This window comes from Nerophis ophidion, linkage group LG29 (genome assembly GCF_033978795.1).
Source record: "Nerophis ophidion isolate RoL-2023_Sa linkage group LG29, RoL_Noph_v1.0, whole genome shotgun sequence".
In the NCBI taxonomy this organism is placed as follows: Eukaryota; Metazoa; Chordata; class Actinopteri; order Syngnathiformes; family Syngnathidae; genus Nerophis; species Nerophis ophidion.
Window position 1 is genome coordinate 23,903,946 of NC_084639.1, and position 19,420 is coordinate 23,923,365.

General features: G+C 41.1%; 2 long non-coding RNA genes across 2 annotated transcripts in view; both read right to left on the bottom strand.

The window, feature by feature from the left end:
* Positions 1-2,431: 2,431 nt before the first annotated feature.
* LOC133546248 (uncharacterized) lies at positions 2,432-6,662 on the bottom strand. The gene is made up of 3 exons (XR_009805041.1): positions 6,453-6,662; positions 2,951-3,060; positions 2,432-2,858 (listed from the first exon to the last, which is right to left on the bottom strand). It is a non-coding gene; the product is annotated as an uncharacterized LOC133546248 (long non-coding RNA).
* A 2,311-nt stretch (positions 6,663-8,973) lies between these two features.
* Positions 8,974-19,420, bottom strand: part of LOC133546094 (uncharacterized) — a 27,269-nt gene continuing 16,822 nt past the window's right edge. The window contains exons 6-7 of the long non-coding RNA XR_009804983.1: positions 10,890-10,922; positions 8,974-9,304 (exon numbers count right to left, since the gene is read on the bottom strand). This is a non-coding gene — a long non-coding RNA (uncharacterized LOC133546094). The remainder of the gene's footprint in view (positions 9,305-10,889; positions 10,923-19,420) is intronic.

A 19,420-nucleotide genomic window follows, 5' to 3' on the forward strand; every position in this document is an offset into this window, starting at 1 on the left:
TGAAACTTCCCTAATTACCTGGAATTACCAGGAATGTATCCAATTGAAAATGAATGAGCAATATGCAAAACTCTCCAAATCCCACGTTTCTCGACCGATTAGAACCGTTCCACCATCCACACACTTTGCTTACCCTAGACATTCAAGCCAGCATTTTTCCTGATTCTGAAACTTCCCTAATTACCTGGAATTACCAGGAATGTATCCAATTGAAAATGAATGAGCAATATGCAAAACTCTCCAAATCCCACGTTTCTCGACCGATTAGAACCGTTCCACCATCCACACACTTTGCTTACCCTTTGCTTACCCTAGACATTCAAGCCAGCATTTTTCCTGATTCTGAAACTTCCCTAATTACCTGGAATTACCAGGAATTTCCCCAATTCAAAATGAATGGGCAATATACAAAACTCTCCAAATCCCATGTTTCTCGACCGATTTGAACCGGTCCACCATCCACGCACTTCTCTTACTTTTGACATTCAAGCCAGTATTTTTCCCGGTTCTGAAAATCCCTGGAATTACCAGGAATTTCCCCTATTCAAAATGAATGGGCAATATACAAAACTCTTCAAATCCCACCTTTCTCAACCGATTCGAACCGTTTCACCATCCACACACTCCACTCACCTTAACAATCAAGCTACCATTTTCAAGTTAAAAAAGCTGTCAAAAATTCCCGGTTTTCCGAAGCCCTCTTTTCACCTCTTGCTGGAAAATTTTCACAGTCCAAATTTGTCAACCGTTTTTTACTATTCCATCTCTCAAAACATTCTCCTTAGTTGGGACTACAAACGCTCCTATTTTTTTCTTGTATAACTTCCCCATTTTTCCTGAAATTCCAGAAATTCCGAAACACTCGTTCTCAATTCAAACTATTACTTCGTCACACATTTGTCAACCATTTTCGACGATTCAACCTGCAGAACAGCCCCCTAAATAGAGAAAAAAATGCTCCTACTTTTTTCTTGTCCATGTCCTGTTTTTCACGAAATTCCAGGAATTCCAAAACACCCGTTCACAATTCAAACTCTTACTTTGTCAACATTTTTTAACCGATTCCAAAAATTCCAACACCGACCCATTCATATCATCTACGACAATTGTGCTAGTATCGATATTTTCAAATATTCTTAGTTTTCCTGAGATTTCCACATTTCCAGGAAGTGCCCATTCAAATGAACGGACATATTCATAATTCTACAATTCCCTAAATTCTCAAATTTTTTAAACCCGATTCCGACCTTTCAACAATCCACCCACACTACTCTTCCGATATATCAAACGCAAAACATGTTATCCCTTTCCCCAAATTCCCGTTTATCCAGGAATTTTCTCCCCATTGAAAATTAATGGGCATTATACAATCTACAATCAGTTATCATCCTATTTGAACTGTTCCACACACTTCGCTTACCCTAAACTTTCAAGCCAGCATTTTTCCCGGTTCTGAAAATCCCTGGCATTACCAGGAATTTCCCCTATTCAAAATGAATGGGCAATATACAAAACTCTCCAAATCCCACGTTTCTCTACCGATTCGTACCATTCCAACATCTACACACTTTCCTTACCCTAGACATTCAAGCCAGCATTTTTCCTGACTCTGAAACTTCCCCAATTACCTGGAATTACCAGGAATTTCTCCAATTGAAAATGAATGGGCAATATACAAAACTCTCCAAATTCCACCTTTCTCGACCGATTCGAACCGTTCCACCATCCACACACTTCGCTTACCCTTGAAATTCAAGCCAGCATTTTTCCTGGTTCTGAAAATCCCTGGAATTACCAGGAATTTCCCCCATTCAAAATGAATGGGCAATATACAAAGCTCTCCAAATCCCACGTTTCTTGACCGTTTCGAACCGTTCCACCATCCACACACTTCGCCTACCCTTGACATTCAAGCCAGCATTTTTCCTGATTCTGAAACTTCCCTAATTACCTGGAATTAGCAGGAATGTATCCAATTGAAAATGAATGAGCAATATGCAAAACTCTCCAAATCCCACGTTTCTCGACCGATTAGAACCGTTCCACCATCCACACACTTCGCCTACCCTTGACATTCAAGCCAGCATTTTTCCTGATTCTGAAACTTCCCTAATTACTTGGAATTACCAGGAATGTATCCAATTGAAAATGAATGAGCAATATACAAAACTCTCCAAATCCCACATTTCTCGACGGATTAGAACCGTTCCACCATCCACACACTTCGCTTACCCTTGACATTCAAGCATTGATTGATTGATTGATTGATACTTTTATTAGTAGATTGCACAGTACAGTACATATTCCGTACAATTGACCACTAAATGGTAACACCCGAATAAGTTTTTCAACTTGTTTAAGTCGGGGTCCACGTTAATCAATTCATTTCAGTTCCACTCACGCGTATCGGCGGCTTGCACTCATAGGGCATTCATACGCAATTCCTGCGGGAATTGCAACTCTAATTAGAATTACAGTTTGTTCTAATAACAACACACGCTGACTTTAGCTTCAACTAACAAGATCAGCAAAAAGACTAAGCACACTTTGTTGAAACCAGCGGGAAGTTGATAAGGAAACAATCCCAGGAAGCATCCGACTGTTTAATCGACAAAAGTCAAAGATCATTGGAGCTATTCTGGGCGCAAACAAAGCCAGTAATGGAGCATCGTTGGAGCTTTGGGCTTGCAGCCGAGCCCTGGAGTGCGGTTGTCACTCAGCATGTGTCAAACTGCTTCATTCAGCCAGACTCAAAATAGACGACAGGAAAAGACGAATGTTGACGGAAGCTGTCGGAACGATTGATGAGTGCGAGGAGAGGTTAAATTGGAGGTTCAGTCGTATATTACGATGTATTCCTGCTCGGGAAGCACAAAAACGATACGGTTAAATACATAGAAATAACTTTTTTATATCTGTTATTTTTTTTTTCATTTGGGTTTACTTGAACCTCAGAAGCAGGCGTCTTTGTCGGCTGATAGCGATGCAGGCCTGTATCGTGGCGGATAAGGTTTGATGTGTTGAAGGGCGATGTTTCATTTCGCTTACTCGTTAGCAGAACTATCAGGGTGAAAAAAAGCACCCGTAATGTCTCCATCGGAAACGGTGAAGACATCGCACAAGACTGATGACATTTACACTGAGCTGAGGCCAAGTTTATAACAGATATTAAAAAAAATGTGCGCTTGATTTCCTCACCCGGACACACCTACACAACATTAAGAGTAATATTGCCACATTTGAGTGTTTCTATTCAGGCGTACTGGAGAGGAGGCTACGCCAGATAGTTGAACATCGGATTCAGGAGGAACAGTGTGGTTTTCGTCCTGGTCGTGGAACTGTGGACCAGATCTATACTCCCGGCAGAGTCCTTGAGGGTGCATCGGAGTTTGCCCAACCAGTCTACATGTGCTTTGTGGACTTGGAGAAGGCATTTGACCGTGTATTGTGAGAGTACGGGGTATCGGACTGTCTGATTGTGGCGGTCCGCTCCCTGTATGATCAGTGCCAGAGCTTGGTCCGCATTGCCGGCAGTAAGTCGAACACGTTTCCAGTGAGGGTTGGACTCCGCCAAGGCTGCCCTTTGTCACCGATTCTGTTCATAACTTTTATGGACAGAATTTCTAGACGCAGTCAAGGCAATGAGGGGATCTGGTTTGGTGGTTGCAGGATTAGGTCTCTGCTTTTTGCAGATGATGTGGTCCTGATGGCTTCATCTGGCCAGGATCTTCAGCTCTCACTGGATCGGTTCACAGCAGAGTGTGAAGCGACCGGGATGAGAATCAGCACCTCCAAGTCCGAGTCCATGGTTCTCGCCCGGGAAAGGGTGGAGTGCCATCTCCGGGTTGGGGAGGAGACCCTGCCCCAAGTGGAGGACTTCAAGTACCTCGGAGTCTTGTTCACGAGTGAGGGAAGAGTGGATGGTGAGATCGACAGGCAGATCGGTGCGGCGTCTTCAGTAATGCGGACGTCGTATCGATCCGTTGTGGTGAAGAAGGAGCTGAGCCGGAAGGCAAAGCTCTCAATTTACCGGTCGATCTACGTTCCCATCCTCACCTATGGTCATGAGCTTTGGGTTATGACCGAAAAGACAAAATCACAGGTACAAGCGGCCCAAATGAGTTTCCTCCGCAGGGTGGCGGGTCTCTCCCTTAGAGATAGGGTGAGAAGCTCTGCCATCCGGGAGGAACTCAAAGTAAAGCCGCTGCTCCTCCACATCGAGAGGAGCCAGATGAGGTGGTTCGGGCATCTGGTCACGACGCTACCCGAACGTCTCCCTAGGGAGATGTTTCGATAGGAGGACACGGGGAAGACCCGGGACACGTTGGGAAGACTATGTCTCCTGGCTGGCCTGGGAACGCCTCGGGATCCCTCAGGAAGAGCTGAACAAAGTTGCTGGGGAGAGGGAAGTGTGAGCTCCCCTGCTTCAGCTGCTGCCCCCGCGACCCGACCTCGGATAAGCGGCAAAAGATGGAATGTTTGTTTTTTTTTAATCTAAAATCTGACAATTTTCTTTTTTTTATATTCCAGGATTTATCAGTATAACTCAAGACTAATTTGTCCAAAATTGTGTACCCGTATTTCTTGCCTAGTTTTTTTCAAATTAGCATTTATTATGAAACATTTATTTACAAATAACATACATTGAACCGTGTTAATGTATTGATTATTATTTTTAAATGGATAACTGTCAATAGACTGCAAGAACATAAAATAACATTATCATAAATAATCACAAGTGGCCAATCATCCTCACTAAATTATTACAGATGTATCTAAAAATAATTGATACTAACAATTGAAAAAAAACAACAATTGTGTCAAAACCACAACGCCATCATTTCCCATGTATTCAATTATTAATGGAGGTTCACCAATATTACAATATTAAATTATTAAAACATTATAATGATGATTGAATGCAGCTTCCCCAGAGAATAAGAAGACATAGAAAGGAGAGGTCAGCGTTCCCAACTTAGCAAGTTTAACTTAGCGAGTAGTCACACCTCTGTAGATTCTGTTTTTTAAAAAGTAACTGGCAACAAATTCAATTTATTCCTTCTGTAAACATTTACTTTTCTGTATTCTGTTCACTTTTTGTCTTCCATGGCATACAAAAAAAAAGTACACATGTAACCCGCTCGATTCAGTCTTTGCTCTTTCTGTTTTGCACGGGACTCGAACCTGGGATGAGAGACGAGCGTCCTAGCTACCGAGCTAAAAGCACGGGCTGTCAACCTGACAGCCAGCGCCGCTCTTGAGGCTGTCAGGGAGTGAGGTTTACCAACGTATGCACGACCGAGCCACACCGGCTGGCCTCCGTGGCACATGCACATGCGTCATGGCCAATTATGCAAACACTGTAAGATGTCGACATGTTGTATCCTCTCCCCTGGAACACGTTGCCACAAATAGATTGCAGTCCCGGGGGAAATGCTCGACTCTGAATGTTTAATCATCCCACCAGGCTCCAAAAAGTATCACGTTAGAGCAGGGGTGTCGAACTCATTTTAGATGGGGGGCCACTTGGAGAAAAATCTACTCCCAGGTAACATCACGGCACGATAACTTAAAAATAAAGACAACTTCAGATTGTTTTCTGTGTTTAAAAATAGAACAAGCAAATTCTGAAATTGTACAAATAATGTTTCTTTCTTTATTTTTTTACAATTCCCCTTTGTGGTTAATAGTATATATACTTTATTTGTCGTTATTTATATTTTCTGAATAAATGTTCATTCGTCAACTCATTGGTGCTAATTTTCAATCCATCAAGATAAAAAAAAGTATATAAAAAATCAAATTAAAGTATGTTATTTTTGTCATTTGCTTATTTTCCTTGACTGATGTATTAACATCATGTGGTTGATTTTGAACATATGTATCTATAAACATACAAATAATTGCTATTGCGACATCTAGTGGACACATTTAGAACAGCACTTTCGTTCATTCAAATATGTCAAGTTCATTTTTATACTTTGCAAACTCATCATGCGGGCCGGATAAAACACACCTGCGTAACAACTTGATGACTATTAATAAAATGTCACTTTTTTTTTGTACACAAACCGTTTTCTTTTTAGGTCTACAAATATAAATCAAAATTAACTCATGAGAATTAATGTAATTTAGTATATGCAAAAAAAAGAGAGCACATTTTTTATATATATATATATATATATATATATATATATATATTTAACTAATTTAAATAGAACTCTGGCATGAATATATATTGTATTTTTAAAAATTACTCAAAAAAAGGAAATGTCCATTTAATATTTGCAAATTAAATTTCAATTATAATAATTGTGTAAAATATTTTACATACAAATACTTAATTTTGGAAAAACATATTACAATATGAGTTTCATTATATTTTGACATATTTTGGCGCACCAGGGCTGACCTGCAGGTCAAATTTAATGGGAAAAAGGCTTATCACCTACCTTTAATGTTGAATGACTTCCAGGTGTGCAGGTAATCATTTCCAAGGAGCTCCAGGAGAAAAAAAAAGACAGACATTGTTCCAAACATGCTCCAAAAAGTCCAATAATCCAGAAAGCTATAATCTATTTCCAACACTTTTTGTTAAATCTAACAACATGTCTTTAATCCCAACTCTGCACCATGCATCCGAGTCCCACTTTTTGGGTCTTCCCCACTTCCTGTTGCTTGCCTTTCACTTCCTGGTTCACACCTGTTTTTTGGGGGAGGTACAAATAAACAAAACTTTGCACAAACAACATCCTAAGCATTATTTTTTATTTATTTATAATTTATAATTAAAGGTCATGAAATTCAAATATAATTGTAAATATACAATGAAACTCATCTTGTAATATTCTTCCAAATTTAAATGTTGGAATGTAAAAAAAAACCTTTTATGCCATTATTATTATAATTGAAATTTAATTTGTAAATATTAAATGAACTTTTCATCTTTTGAGTAATTTTGAAATACAATACATATTTATGTCAGAATTATATTTGATTTAATAATTTAATAATTATTTAATTAAATATTTTATTTAATTAAATATTTTATTTAATTAACTATTTTATTTATTTAATTATATTAAATTGTATTATACTTAATTTATTTATATTTAATTAAAATATATTTATCTCAAAACAGTTTTTCACAGTTTTTTCTGTATTAAATTACATGTATTCCCATTAGTTAATTTAAATTTATATTTGAAGACTTAAATAAAAAGATTTGCATACCAAAAAAAAAACGTCATTTTATTAATTATTATCAAGTTGATTTTGCTCTGACGTGACTGGTTGGATGATTAAAACAGTGTTTTTGAACCACTGTGCCGCGGCACAATAGTGTGCCATGAGATACAGTCTGGTGTGCTGTGGGAGATTATTTAATTTCACATATTTGGGTGAAAAACATTTTTTGCAAATCAGTAATTATAGTTTTCAAATTATGTGTTGTTGTTGTTGAGTGTCGGTGTTGTCTAGAACTCGGCAGAGTAACCGTGTAATACTCTTCCATATCAGTAGGTGGCAGTCGGTAGCTGATTGCTTTGTAAATGCAGGTAAAAAGCTGTCTTACGCTTAAACTAAAAATAAACAAAAGGTGAGTGCTCTTAAGAAAAGGCATTGAAGCTTAGGGAAGGCTATGCAGAACGAAACTACAACTGAACGGGCTACAAAGTAAACAAAAACAGAATGCTGGACGACAGCAAAAACTTACTGTGGAGCAAAGACGGCGTTCACAATGTACATCCGAACATGACATGACAATCAACAATGTCCCACAAAGAAGGGTAAAAACAACTAAAATATTCTCGATTGCTAAAACAAAGTAGATGTGGGGAAATATCGCTCAAAGGAAGACATGAAACTGCTACAGAAAAATACCAAAAAATGAGAAAAAAACACCAAAATAGGAGCGCAAGACAAGAAGTAAAACACTACACACAGGCAAACAGCAAAAAACTCAAAATAATTCAGGGTGTGATGTGACAGGTGGTGACAGTACACCTACTTTGAGACAAGAGCTATAGTGATGCATGCTTGCTTATGCTTTCAAGTCATATCCAACAATTGTGACAATCATTTTTAACTGTCGACTGAGTTTATGATTTCTGCTGGTGGTGTGCCTCCGGATTTTTTCAACGCCAAAAATGTGCCTCGGCTCAAAAAAGGTTGAAAAACACTGCATTAAACATTCTGAGTTGAGCATTTCCCACAGGACTGCAATCTATTTGTGGCAGTGGCTTCAATGGGAAAGGGTATAAAATTATACACCAAAAAAAAAAAAATCATATATTTATTATTATTCCGCTGCAAAAGTTTGACACGCTCCATAGCCCACAGTTTATATCGGATCAAAACGTTTGGCTCGAATTAAATTAAAATGAAAAAATATGCCGGATGGCCTAGAGTTCCAGGTTTTTCGGGACTTTTTTGCCTATTGAAAATGAATGGGCCATTTTTTAAACTCCCACATTTGTCACCCGATTTTAAATGTTCTAAAATCCACACGCTCCACTCGCTCATCCATAACTACCACTTTCCAAGTTCAAGAAAACAATCTAAGAATTCCCAGTTTTCTAAAGCCCTATTTTCACCTCTTCCTCAAACGGTTTTTACTGTGCACGTTTTTGACCATTCCACCTTCAAAACATTCCTCTTAACGCTTTTAGTTTAGATTTTCGTACAAATTCCCGGTTTTCCCGAAATCCCAAATACCCAATCTCATTTGAAACTGTTACTACGTCAAATATCTAAGAAATTCCCTGTGGAGGGAGGGGGGGGGGGGGTGTGGCCTGCGGACCTGCAGCGAAACAGGGTGGGCCAGGACTGGCTTTGAGATCAGCGACAGGTGCGTGCATGGCCCACCTGGGCCTGATTATCTAATCACCTATCGCTCTGTTAAAAGGCAGCAGCCGGGGAGGGGAGAGGGGTTGGAGTTGGAGCAAGAGCGAGAGATAGACAGACACAAAACAATTGCTGAAAAGCAAGACAGTTTATTACAAAATCAAACTATATTGTGAACCTGATCCAGGCTCTCATGTCAGTTCTTGGTGGTCCGAGGAATTCGGAGAGGAGAAACCTCAACATTCCCATTCAAATAAAAGGACATATTCATAGTTCTACAATGCCCTATATCAGGCCTGGGCAGTTATTTTTGCTCAGGGGGCCAAATTTTGAGAAAAAATTGTGTCTATTCCTAGGAACACTAATACAAAACCTCTACGATGAGATGGAGACTTGTCCAGGGTGTACGCCGCCTTCTACCTGAGTGCAGCTGAGATAGGCTCCAGCACCCCCCGCAACCCTAAAAGGGACAAGCAGGTGAAAATGGATAGAGAATACAAAACCTGAAAGTTAAACATTTTGAAATACCGCCTTAAAAAACAGAATGGAATTTTATGTTGTTTTTTTTCCTGAATGAGACACCCAGAATGTACATGAAAATAAAAAATGTGGGATTTGCAATATTAACTATGAACGATAAAACACTGAATATTGACAACATATGGTTACTACGTCAACATTTTTCAACAGATTCCAAAAATTCCAACACCAACTCACTCACACAATTATGCGAGTATCGATAGTTTCCCTGTTCTTCCCGAAATTCCCAAATATCTAAGACATCCATCCATCCATCCATTTTCTACCACTTATTCCCTTTTGGAGTCAAGGGGGGCGCTGGCGCCTATCTCAGCTACAATCGGACGGAAGGCGGCGTACACCCTGGACAAGTCGCCACCTCATCGCAGGGCATATCTAAGACATATACCATTCAAATGAATGGACATATTCATAGTCGTAAAATTCCCTATATCATACCTGGTCCAAATTCAGAGAAAAAAAATATGTCTGGGGGCTGGCAAATCTATTTTTAGGAACACTGATACAAAACCTCACGATAATGTCTGATTGAAAGCTAAAAACATTTTGAAAGATCATTAGGAAAACGGAATGGAATGTTATGTTGTTTTTTTTACTGAAAGAGATACAAGTATGTGGGATTTACAATATTAACTATGAACGATAAAACACTGAATATTGACAACATATGAACATCACACCCCCTCTCCTTTACAATCTGTTATGACCCGCCGCCCGGATCATATGTTATTTTGGTTTTCGAGTCTTTTTGTGTTTTTTGATTTATTTTTGGACTCTTCCTGTTCCGAGTTTTGCTCTTCCTAATATGAAACCATTAAGGGCTTCACGGTGGGAGAGGGGTTAGTGTGTCTGCCTCACAATACGAAGGTCCTGCAGTCCTGGGTTCAAGTCCAGGCTCGGGATCTTTCTGTGTGGAGTTTGCATGTTCTCCCCGTGAATGCGTGGGTTCCCTCCGGGTACTCCGGCTTCCTCCCACTTCCAAAGACATGCACCTGGGGATAGGTTGATGGGCAACACTAAATTGGCCCTAGTGTGTGAATGTTGTCTGTCTATCTGTGTTGGCCCTGCGATGAGGTGGCGACTTGTCCAGGGTGTACCCCGCCTTCCGCCCGGTTGTAGCTGAGATAGGCGCCAGCGCCCCCCGCGACCCCGAAAGGGAATAAGCGGTAGAAAATGGATGGATGGATGGGTTTCATATTAGTTCCACCTGCTACTCGCTGTTGATGCGCACCTGTTATTCTTGATTACTGCCAGTATTTAAGCCTGCCTTCTACCTCAGTTCCTCTTTGATCCTTTGTTTGCGGTAAGCAACACTTACGTTGGCATTTCCTAGATCTTGTCTCTATGCTAAGTAGCTCCTTAGCTTCCCGTGCGCTCGGCACGTCATTTTTGGACTATTTCCGTGCTAAGTTTTAGCTTAGCTTCCCGTGCGTGGGCACGCGTTTTATTTTGTCTGTTTTCGTACCAGTGTTATTTTATTTTTGTATATTAAATCAAGCTCTTACCTGCTATTCCTGTCCCTTCTGGTCCATTTGCATCTTGGGGAGACAAAACGCGCATCATTATGCGGCAACCTCATGACACAATTATGCAAACTGCAACAAAAACAGCAAATGTGAACACAAAGGGTAAAAAAAAAAAAAAAAAAAAATCTCTGACACCCGCATTTCAGGCTGGCCGCTGTGGAAAAACTCTGTGGACATGCTCAACATCCACACTGTTTGGTGCCTCGTCTGAGCTGCTGTGACTTAGATTACCATAGTAACTAATTTATCATCTCCCTTCAAAACATCCCTTTTAGTTGCAGCAACAAACACTTTTATCATTCGCACAAAGTCCCCAGTTTTCCCGAAACTCAAGGAATCCCGATTCTCAATTCAAACTGTTACTACGTCAACATTTTTCAACCGACTCCAAAAATTCCAACACCAACTCATTCACACAATTATGCGAGTATCAATATTTTCCCCCCCAAAAATCCCGGTTTTCCCGAAATTCCCAAATCCCTAAGAAATTCACATTCATTTTGACACCTGTGGTTTGTACTAATACCTGTCATGACCTGGACTATGGTGCCGTTTGTTTTCCGGTGGTGCAAAGCGACTGGATCGGACACGATATGAAAGTAATGACATATTTTAATATAAACGCCAAAGTACTACAAAAACAAAGGGTATAAACCAGGGGTCGGGAACCTTTTTGGCTGCGAGAGCCAAGAATCCAAATATTTAAAAATGTATTTCCGTAAGAGCCATAAAATATTTTTTAATACTGAACACAACTAAACGTGTGCATTTTTAAGTAAGACCAACAGGTCTGTAATAACATTATTATTCTGAAGCTAACTGTGGAGGGGGCGTGGCCTGCGGGCCTGCAGCGAAGCAGGGTGTTACCAGGACCAGCCTCGTAATCAGCGAAAGGTGCGTAGAAGGCCCACCTGGGCCTTTTTATCTCATCCCCTGTCGCTCTGTTTATAAGCTGCAGCCAGGAGGAGAGACGGGGTTGGAGCTGGAGCCAGAGCGCGAGCGAGAACGAAGGAAAAAGACAATTGCTGGAAACCAACTTAGAGACTTATTGACAAATAAAAAAATATTGTAACCCTGAAACAGGCTCCCATGTCGGTGCTTGGTGGTCTGAAGAACCCCCAGGAGAGCAAGCCCTAAACTAACCCATAAAAAATAAATCACTTCTTACCCTTAATGCAACTTCTTGAACAAGTGCGGTAGAAAAAAGGACGGATGGATTCAAATGCATGAGCATGTTTTCTATTTGGATCGTTATTTTTAACACTTTGATTACAAGTGGAATTATTCATTACTTATTGTGTTAAGCAGCGTCAGCTCAGATTTATCCGAGAGCCAGATGCAGTCATCGAAAGAGCCACATCCGGCTCTAGAACCATAGGTTCCCTACCCCTGGTATAAACAAAAGGCACTCACAGCCCAGGTACAAAACTTGGCTCTGAAAACAAAACTACCACAAAGGCAAAACTGGACATAAAACAAAACTTACAAACTATGGCATGAATAAAGAAAACTTACCTGGAATGAAAAAAGAGCATGAAAAAGAGCAGCATGGATCATCAGCATGAATAACAAGGGTGTGTAGAGGGTAATATCGCCTGGCTGACTGCCTGGCAAATACAGGCTTGAATGCCTACTGAAATGAGATTTTCTTATTTAAACGGGGATAGCAGGTCCATTCTATGTGTCATACTCGATCATTTCGGGATATTGCCATATTTTTGCTAAAAGGATTTAGTAGAGAACATCGACGATTAACTTCGCAACTTTTGGTCGCTAATAAAAAAGCCTTGCCTGTACCGGAAGTAGCAGACAATGTGCGCGTGACATCACGGGTTGTAGGGCTTCTCACATCCCCACGTTGTTTATAATCATAGCCACCAGCAGCAAGAGCGATTAGGACAGAGAAAGCGACGATTTCCCCATTAATTTGAGCGAGGATGAAAGATTCGTGGATGAGGAAAGTTAGAGTGAAGCACTAGAAAAAAAAGAAGAAAAAAAAGGCGACGGCAGTGGGAGCGATTCAGATGTTGTTAGACACATTTACTAGGATAATTCTGGAAAATCCCTTATCTGCTTATTGTGTTAATAGTGTTGTAGTGAGATTATAAAGTCATACCTGAAAGTCAGAGGGCTGCGGTGACCGCCAGTGTCTCTGAGAGAAGCCAATGGAGGAGCCAAGATGACAGCTGCTGCAGGAGGACGCTAACTCCGCTCAAGTCTCTGGTAAGAGCCGACTTAATATCACAATTTTCTCATCCAAAAACTTGCTGGTTGACATGTGGTAGAGAAACATGTTCGCTAAAGCTTCACAACAAACAAAGAAACACCGGCTGTGTTTCGGTTGCTAAAGGCAGCTGCAATCCACCAACAGCATTCTTCTTTGACGTCTCCATTATTAATTGAACAAATTGCAAAAGATTCCGCGACACTTGTCCAGAATACTGTGTAATTATGCGATGAAAACAGACTACTTTTACCCATGTGTGGTGCTGGGAGAACATGTCCACTCCAACCAATAACAGGATACTTCGCGGGAAATTTAAAATTGCAATTTAGTAAACTAAAAAGGCCGTATTGGCATGTGTTGCAATGTTAATATTTCATCATTGATATATAAACTATCAGACTCCGTGGTCGCTAGTAGTGGCTTTCAGTAGGCCTTGAAATGGTGCTGTGGTGATTAACAGGCGCATGAGTCCAAATGAATCAGGTGCGTGACATGAGAACAGGTGGAAACTAATGGGTTGTCATGGAAACAAAGCAGGGAGTGAAAAAGCAGGAAGTGACACAGTGCAAAAACCCAACAGAACATAGCCAAACTAAACATGATAACCAAGACATTTTGTTTACTGTTCTGTCACCGTATATACACCAACCTTTTGAAAGCAAGAGCTACTTCTTGGGTACTGATTAATGCGAAGGGCTACCAGTTTGATACACACTTAAATAAATTGCCAGAAATAGCCAATTTGCTCAATTTACCTTTAATAAATAAATCTACATCCCGGTATGTATAAAAAAATGGGTATTTCTGTCCGTCATTCAGTCGTACATTTTTTTTTCCTTTTACAGAAGTTTTTTTGTAGGGAATAAAAGATGAAAAAGACACTTATTTGAACGGTTTAAAGAGGAGGAGAAACAGGAAAAAAAATGAAAATTAAATTTTGCAACATAGTTTATCTTCAATTTCGACTCTTTACAGTTCAAAATTCAACTGAAAAAAAGGAGAGAAAAACTAGCTATTTCGAATCTTTTAGAAAAAAATGGAAAAAGAAATTATGGAACATCATTAGTAATTTTCCCTGATTAAGATTAATTTTAGAATTTTGATGACATGTTTTAAATAGGTTAAAATCCAATCTGCATTTTGTTAGAAGATATAACAAATTGGACCAAGCTATATTTCTAACAAACGTGAGTGTGAATGTTGTCTATCTGTGTTGGCCCTGCGATGAGGTGGTGACTTGTCCAGGTGTACCCCGCCTTCCGCCCGATTGTAGCTGAGATAGGCGCCAGCGCCCCCCGCGACCCCAAAAGGGAATAAGCGGTAGAAAATGGATGATGGATGGATATATTTCTAACAAAGACAAATCATTATTTCTTCTACCTTTTCCAGAACAAACATTTTAAAAGAAATTCTAAAGACTTTGAAATAAGATTTACATGTAATTCTAAAGATTTTCTAGATTTGCCAGAATATTTTTGGGGGATTTTAATCACAATAAGTTTGAAGAAACATTTCACAAATATTCTCCGTCGAAAAAACAGAAGCTAAAATGAAGAATTAAATTAAAATGAATTTATTATTCTTTACAAAAAATTAAGGTAAATTTTACTTGAACATTGATTTAAATTGGCAGGAAAGAAGAGGCAGGAATTTAAAAGGTAAATATGTGTTTAAAAATCCTAAAATCATTTTTAAAGTTGTATTTTTTCTCTAAAATTGTCTTACTGAAAGTTTTAGGAAGCAAAGTAATAAAATAAAATAATTTATTTAAACAAGTGAAGACCAAGTCTTTCAAATATTTTCTTGGATTTTCAAATTCTATTTTGAGTTTTGTCTCTCTTAGAATTAAAAATGTTAAAAAACGAGACCAACTTGCTAGTAAATAAATACAAGCATTTAAGTCTCACCTTAAAACTCATTTGTATACTCTAGCCTTTAAATAGACTCCCTTTTTAGACCAGTTGATCTGCCATTTTCTTTTCTTTTTCTCCTATGTCCCACTCTCCCTTGTGGAGGGGGTCCGGTCCGATCCGGTTGCCATGTACTGCTTGCCTGTGTATCGGCTGTGGACATCTCTGCGCTGCTGATCCGCCTCCGCTTGGGATGGTTTCCTGCTGGCTCCGCTGTGAACGGGACTCTCGCGACTGTGTTGGATCCGCTTTGGATTGAACTTTCACAGTATCATGTTAGACCCGCTCGACATCCATTGCTTTCCTCCTCTCCAAGGTTCTCATAGTCATCATTGTCACCGACGTCCCACTGGGTGTGAGTTTTCCTTGCCCTTATGTGGGCCTACCGAGGATGTCGTAGTGGTTTGTGCAGCCCTTTTAGACACTAGTGATTTAGGGCTATATAAGTAAACATTGATTGATTGATTGATTAAAAGATAGAGGCAGCTCACTGGTAAGTGCTGCTATTTCAGCTATTTTTAGAACAGGCCGGCGGGCGACTCATCTGGTCCTTACGGGCTACAGGGGTCCTTACAGGGGTCACCACGTCACTGACCCCCGCAGTACATAGTAATTAGTCATGTCAGTATTTGCTATAAAAACCATCAATTTGCAAGATATGACGGGAACATCGCCAGTGAGTCTCGCAGCTCAGGCGGATCGTGCAAAGGTGATAATGACTTTGGGAAGGTTTGCTTGCCGTGTAAAAAGTATGTTTCTCTATTTGTACATCATTACCGAGACGCACTCACACACGGGAGTGCCACCTAATTTAGAATCTCTGTGCTGCTGCTTTCATTCCAACACTTTATGCCGAACGCGCGGTTCCGTCGTTCATAAATGAGTCATGTCGACCCCAGGGCCGTTGCGTCTAATCTTAGACATTTAAGGCGAACACGGCGCTACAAATGCGAGGTGAGGATTTACTTTAATCCACCGGTGCAACCTCATTACCGGTCTGGCTGTGGACGGTTTACCGAGCTCATTGTTAGCTGACTTTCCTGCACAACCAAAACAACCCCAATGCTGTTTTTGCATAATAAACAAACTAATTTCATCCTTTATATGGAAAGGCAAGGACTCCCAGGATTAGGAGAGAATTCCTGCAAAGGCATAGGTCCGTAGGTGGGTTTATCACTCCCTGATCTAAAACACTACTATTGGGCAGCTAACATACACAAAGTGACTCTCTTGATCCAAGAACCTGAATGAATCTGGTGCAAATCTGAAGCTAGTTCCTGTTCTACCTCACTCTTGGATCTGCTTACATCAAAATTACCTTATCGACCATCCCAATTTACTTGTATCAATCAATCAATCAATCAATGTTTATTTATATAGCCCCAAATCACAAATGTCTCAAAGGACTGCACAAATCATTACGACTACAACATCCTCGGAAGAACCCACAAAAGGGCAAGGAAAACTCACACCCAGTGGGCAGGGAGAATTCACATCCAGTGGGACGCCAGTGACAATGCTGACTATGGGAAACCTTGGAGAGGACCTCAGATGTGGGCAACCCCCCCCCCCCCCCTTTAGGGGACCGAAAGCAATGGATGTCGAGCGGGTCTAACATGATACTGTGAAAGTTCAATCCATAGTGGCTCCAACACAGCCGCGAGAGTTCAGTTCAAAGCGGATCCAAGACAGCAGCGAGAGTCCCGTCCACAGGAAACCATCTCAAGCGGAGGCGGATCAAAAGCGTAGAGATGTCCACAACCTTTGAGTACCTTGAAGGTAGAAAAGCGCTATACAAGTAACAACCCATTTATCATTTATTTATAACCGATACACAGGCGAGTGGTCCATCCTTATGTTGTGTCCTTGGGCAAGGCACTTTACCCACCTGCTCCCCAGTGCCACCCACTCTGGTTTAAATGTGACTTAGATATTGGGTTTCACTATGTAAAGCGCTTTGAGTCACTAGAGAAAAGCGCTATATAAATATAACTTACTTCACTTCACTTCATCCCTCCGTCCCTTGATAGTGAGCAGTGTGTCTCGTCTCCCCGTGTTCCCCTCCGGTTCCCCGGCTGCCCCTTTTCGGATCCAGACCTCCCGCCTGGACGCCTCTCTCCTGCCCTTGACCTCACGCCTGCCTCTGGACCTTCAATCAATCAATGTTTATTTATATAGCCCTAAATCACAAATGTCTCAAAGGATTGTACAAATCATTACGACTACAACATCCTCGGAAGAACCACAAAAGGGCAAGGAAAACTCACACCCAGTTGGGCAGGGAGAATTCACATCCAGTGGGACGCCAGTGACAATGCTGACTATGAGAAACCTTGGAGAGGACCTCAGATGTGGGCAACCCCCCCCCCCCTAGGGGACCGAAAGCAATGGATGTCGAGCGGGTCTAACATGATACTGTGAAAGTTCAATCCATAGTGGCTCCAACACAGCAGCGAGAGTCCCGTCCACAGGAGACCATCTTGTAGTCCAATTGTCATTTCTCTACCCTTAGAATCTGGTCTCAATTTAGAAATACTTTCGGCCTGCAGGGCTTATCCAACCATAGCCCCATTCATAATAACCACCTCTTCTTCCCTCCTAGCACAGATGTAGCGTTTTCTCTATGGAAGCAGTCAAACCTTAGCAGGCTAAAAGACTTATATATTGGTGATGTTTTCGCTAGTTTCAGTGAACCATGTGAAAAAATTTGACCTACCAAAATCTCACCTATTTCGATACTTTCAGGTTCGTAATTTTGTTAAATCAAATAGTCTCTCTTTTCCCCAACACTCCACCAAATTCGCTAACTGATTCAATTTTAGATATTCCCCACAAATCAAAAAGGCCTAATTTCCAAAATCAATCATCAATTAATGTTTACTTGTATAGCCCTAAATCACTAGTGTCTCAAAGGGCTGCACAAACCACCACGACATCCTCGGTTAGGCCACATAAGGGGCAAGGAAAACTCACACCCAGTGGGACGTCGGTGACAATGATGACTATGAGAACCTTGGAGAGGAGGGAAAGCAATGGATGTCGAGCGGGTCTAACATGATACTGCGAAAGTTCAATCCACAATGGATCCAACACAGTCGCGAGAGTCCAGTCCAAAGCGGATCCAACACAGCAGCGAGAGTCCCGTTCACAGCGGAGCCAAATCTACACCTTAATCCCCCAGTTTGGTAAAACATCTCTTGATAAAATCAGAGGGAATTGGGAAGAAGAGCTTGGCCGAGCCGTAGATGATGGAGATTGGGATTCTGCCTTAACCTCTATTTAATAATACAACTTTAACATTTGACAACCAAATAATAAAACAAGGTGACTCTGTAAAAAATCTGGGTATTATCTTCGACCCAACTCTCTCCTTTGAGTCACACATTAAAAGCGTTACGAAAACGGCCTTCTTTCATCTCCCGTAATATCGCTAAAATTCGCTCCATTCTGTCCACTAAAGACGCCGAGATCATTATCCATGCGTTTGTTACGTCTCGTCTCGATTACTGTAACGTATTATTTTCGGGTCTCCCCATGTCTAGCATTAAAAGATTACAGTTGGTACAAAATGCGGCTGCTAGACTTTTGACAAGAACAAGAAAAGTTTGATCACATTACGCCTGTACTGGCTCACCTGCACTGGCTTCCTGTGCACTTAAGATGTGACTTTAAGGTTTTACTACTTACGTATAAAATACTACACGGTCTAGCTCCATCCTATCTTGCCGATTGTATTGTACCATATGTCCCGGCAAGAAATCTGCGTTCAAAGGACCTCCGGCTTATTAGTGATTCCTAGAGCTCAAAAAAAGTCTGCGGGCTATAGAGCGTTTTCCGTTCGGGCTCCAGTACTCTGGAATGCCCTCCCGGTAACAGTTCGAGATGCCACCTCAGTAGAAGCATTTAAGTCTCACCTTAAAACTCATCTGTATACTCTAGCCTTTAAATAGACCCTCCTTTTTAGACCAGTTGATCTGCCGCTTCTTTTCTTTCTCCTATGTCCCCCCCCTCCCTTGTGGAGGGGGGTCCGGTCCGATGACCATGGATGAAGTACTGGCTGTCCAGAGTCGAGACCCCAGGATGGGACCGCTCGCCTGTATCGGTTGGGGACATCTCTACGCTGCTGATCCGCCTCCGCTTGAGATGGTTTCCTGTGGACGGGACTCTCGCTGCTGTCTTGGAGCCACTATGGATTGAAACTTTCACAGTATCATGTTAGACCCGCTCGACATCCATTGCTTTCAGTCCCTAGAGGGGGGGTTGCCCACATCTGAGGTCCTCTCCAAGGTTTCTCATAGTCAGCATTGTCACTGGCGTCCCACTGGATGTGAATTCTCCCTGCCCACTGGGTGTGAGTTTTCCTTGCCCTTTTG